This window comes from Sus scrofa, chromosome 2 (assembly GCF_000003025.6).
Source record: "Sus scrofa isolate TJ Tabasco breed Duroc chromosome 2, Sscrofa11.1, whole genome shotgun sequence".
Classification (NCBI taxonomy): domain Eukaryota; kingdom Metazoa; phylum Chordata; class Mammalia; order Artiodactyla; family Suidae; genus Sus; species Sus scrofa.
In genome coordinates this window covers 657,968-662,374 of record NC_010444.4, presented here as the reverse complement: position 1 = coordinate 662,374, position 4,407 = coordinate 657,968, and positions in this window count along the sequence as shown.

The following is a 4,407-nucleotide window of genomic DNA, read 5'->3' as shown; positions in this document are numbered from 1 at the left end:
GCAAGTCTGGGCCCAAAGGCTCCCCGGGGCCGGAGCCCGGCCCCACGTGGCACACACTGAGTCTCCGTGACCAGCCACGCAGAGTGGCCCCCACAAGCTGGGGAGCCCTGCCCGTGCACCTAAGTCTCGCCCCTGCCCTGCTGTGTGTGCAGCCCCCTCCCCCAGCCGCCCTTTCTCCCCGGTTCATCGGCTCTTCCCACCCCCTCGCCACTCCAGCCCCCTCCAGCCCCAGCCTCTCGGTTTGTGTTTCCCCAAAACTCTGACCCCAGGGATGGAGCCAGAGGTGGTGATGTTTCGAGGGTGGGGCCCCAAAGGCAGAGACACAGAGCTCCCGTCCCGTCTGCCCAGGAGGCACCAGAGGACCCCTCCCCAGCGCCCGGCTGGGCACATGACCACGGACCCCAGTGTCCAGGGCTGTGGGAATCGCGTGCGAGAGCTGCCCGCCAAGGGCTCCGTTCAGCCTGACCCTGACACCCCCCCCCAAGAGCGCCGCCCACCTGTTCCCCTCCCCTGAGCTCCAGGGGAGGCACCTGTGCCCTGAGACCTGGCCCTGGGACCCTTCCCCGGTCACACACTCGGTAGCCGGCCACCCACTCCCTCCCCAGGGCCCCTGCACGGCCACCAGCGAGAGCAAACACTCAGGGCCCGCCACGTCCGCGCCTGGAGCCACAAGCCACCGATAACCCCTGGCCTGCATGTGGTGTTCCCCGTCCGGCTGGCAGCCCAGCCCCGGACCCCGCCTGGCCGGCTTATCTGTTTGTTTTTTACCCAACATCCGCTGGCGCTCAGCACAGCACCCGCGCCGGGCGGGGGGCCCGTGGACATCCAGGGGCTGGGGGCGCGCCCTCTCGGGGCCGGCACCGCAGCCCCCCGGCTGGCCCCAGCTCGGGGGTGGTGGCCTCAGGCCGGAAGCTGCCATCGTCGGCAGTCCCTCCAGCACTGTGGGGCCCTCGGCTCAGCCCGGGAAGGAAACAAGTCACCTAATGAGCAACGTGACAGGAGCTGGGCAGCCTCCAGAGGGGCAGCCCCCAGGTACCCCAAGCGGTGGGAGAGGGTGCTGGTCTGAGGGGCTGGCTCTGCCCACAGAGGAGCCAGAGGGGCCCTGACCAGAGGGCTGGTAGGTTGCACAGAGCATCCCGGTGCTGCCCAAAGGGACAGACCGCAGCGCCTCCCCCAACCCAGCTAAGGTCCCCCCAGGAAGGGCCGGGCGGCCAGGACCCCATCCGACGGGCTGCCTGGGCTGCAGGTGGGCACCCAGCCCCAGGCCTGCCCTCCCCACCAAGCCCACGGCAGCTGCCAGGAGGCAGGAGGCCGCTCCAGCACCCTCCCCGGCGCCCCCATGACCCTCGCCTGTGGCCCTGGCTCACTGGCCCCACTCTTGCCCCTGCCCCGGCAGGGTCGATCCCAGCAGCTCAGGACGGGACCCCAGAAGGGCCAGTGAGAAGCAGGACTTGGCCGGGAGGGGACCGGAGGCAGTGGGAGCAGCAGGTGAGGCAGTGGGTGTGACAAGGAGCGCCCAGGGCCACGCTCGGCCAGGGCTCTGCGGCATCTGGTCAGTCATCGGCCCTCAGGCCAGGCCGTAGAGGGCCCAGGTGGCCATCCCTGCCCGCGGAGCCCGGCTCAGGGCACTGGCTCCTCTTGGCCTCGCAGCTCCTGCACGACAGAAGGTCAGCCGGCGACCGCTCAGCTCCGTCATCTCAGCACTCGTGGTCGTTACAGCCCCCAACTGCCACAGGGCCCACCCCCTACATAGGAGCGGAGTGGTTAGTGGGGCCAAGCTTCAGGGGCCCTGCCCGCCCCCAGGGACCCCCACATCTGACAGGTGGGGCCCAGAGGGAGCTGGGCCCCAGGCCCACGCTGGAGCCCTTGGCAGCATCGGCCGGCAGGGAGGGCCAGTGTCCTCAGCCCGGCCCTGGGCCTCAGTTGCAAGTCAGATCAGGCTGCGCAGGGAGCCACGGCCGAGGGGACAGCGCCCACTCTCCCAGCAAGCCAGGCAGCTGGAAACAGTGCTCGGGCCCTCTGCCTGGACACTGGGCCCTGGGGCTGGGGGACAGGGCAGAGCAGACCTTGGCCAGGCCTCTGGCCCCCGCAGGCTCCCTGCCTCAGGCCGGCCGAGCCCTGGGGGGACACAGACCGAGGGCGAGGGCGAACAATGGCCTGCGTGTCTGGCCTTCCGCTTCCCGAGGCCGGCCAGCGGGTCGCACTCTTATCGCGCAGCCCGCGGAGACAGTGGCCACAGGACGGCAGCACACCCTTATCTCCCGGCGGTTTGCTCAGCGCATTCGAGTGTTCCCAGGTCAGGGACAAAAATGCCCTTTGCTGTGACTTCCTGCCAAACAAGTGCATAGAAAGGGACAAGGGGCCCTGCAGCCCCACCCCCGGGACGGGGCAGGACCCACGCCAGCAGCGCTGAAAGGCCAGAGCCATGCGCTAAGTCGGCCCCCAAGGCGTGACCCTGTGTGACAGACCCTGGGCCAGGCAGTGTGGTTTCCGGGAAGCGCAAACCAAGTCACACGCACACAGGGGAGCTTCTGTGGGACAGGCCGCGGGCAGCCCAGTGACGTCCAACCTTGCCAGGGCCACACCTGCACCCCTAAGCTGCCAGGGGGCGGGTGGGGCCACCCCTGCCTGCCACGTGCCCCGGCCCCCTCCCAGGCCCTGTAAGTGGGTGACCCAAGAATGTCTCCTGCTTGCCCTGAGGCATGGGCCCCCTCTGGGTGCTGGAGACACGACACCTGAAGGGGGCTCCTGGGGACCGTGCCAAGGCCCCAAGGTCGGGCGCTTGCTGGGGAGGGGGTGGCAGGGGCCGCGTGGCTAGATGGAAGATAAAGCAGTTGGGGACCTCGAGAGGTTCCGGGCAGAGCCATGTGGAACCCGAGCCAGGCCCTCAGCCCCATCAAAGCTCACGGAGAGCAGCTTCCCATTAGAACAACTCTTTCCGTTTTTCGTCTTTTGAGGGCCACACCCACGGCATATGGAGGTGCCCAGGCTTGGGGTCCAATAGGAGCTCCAGCCACCAGCCTACACCACAGCCGCAGCAAAGCCAGATCCGAGCCGCGTCTGTGACCTACACCCCAGCTCATGGCAATGCTGGATCCTTAACCCCACTGACTGAGGCCAGGGATCGAACCTGCGTCCTCATGGGTACCAGTGGGGTTCGTTAGCACTGAGAGCACTGAGCCACGAAACTCCTAAAACAACTTTCTGTGAGAATTAACATTGACTGAAGGCAAACACACAGCTTCCCCGAATGCAGGCACCGCGCCCCCGAGCTGTGCCAGGCCAAGCAGAGCTGGCCGGTCTGTGGCGTGGGGAGCTCGGGCTGGGGAGGAGCCCCCAACACACACTCTGCGGAGGGAGCCTGGGGTCCCTGCGCCAAGTCTCTGGGGGCCAGAACCTCCCTCAGGAAAGGGCAGCCCCTGTGCCAGCTCCCCGGGCTCCCACTCAGGGGCAGGCTGTCCTGCAGAGGCTGGACCCATGCCTGCGAGAGGGGGCAGGGAGGACGAGAAACACCTGTGCCTCCACCTTCACATGACCCGGACCCGGAGCCGGACCCGGACCTTCGCAGGGCCGGCCTGTGCCCTGTCTGTGGACAATGCCCACTAACCCCACCTGCTTCCTGCCCCCCGGCTACCCCCAGGAACCACGCCCTGCTCTTCTGCCTGGGGAAGCCAGGCACCCTGAGACTGGCACAGGACCCCCACAGTGATGCCCATCAGATGGGCAGCCCCCGAGCCCCCGACCCCCGCCAGGCTTGAAGCAAGCAGCTCAGAGCCGTGGGTCTGGAAAAGCATATAAGTAGAGGGCAGAGCTGAGAAGGGGGGGGTCTCAGGACCGAAGCACCCGAGGTGCCCGCCGGAGCCCCAAAGCCGGCTGCCCATTGGCAACATCCTCCCACCTGGGACCGTGGCCGGAGGGCAGTCTGGACCGGCCTGACCTCTGGCGGCTCCTGCCCTGGGTGTCTGTCCCCCGAGGGCGGGGGTGGCCTGTCCAGGTGAGAACGGCCCCAGGAGCTACCTGTGCAGCACCCTGGAGGGGGGGCCAGGCCTCGCCCTCCACAGGCCCTGGACGAGCCCCCTTCCAGTCCCCAGGGTGGGGTTTAGGCATCCATGCTGACTGCCCGCACTGACCCCCAGGAAGAGCCCTGGCCAGTCCAGCCGGGGGTAAACACTGGGCGAGTTTGCAGGACCCTGGAGGCCATGCACCGGCCCCCTGCTCAGAGGTGTGTGATAACGGGGCCGCTGCCCACTGAAAATTTTCCAAAGGCCAGTCCTGATAAAGCAGCGTCCAAGATCCTGTTTGGCCACCACCGTAGCTGGCCGGCCGTGGCGATGACGGGACCAGAGTGTGGGGAAGCAGGCAGGCGTGGCGGGGGCAGGGCCTTCAGCCCCCATATAAGGCCCCCCG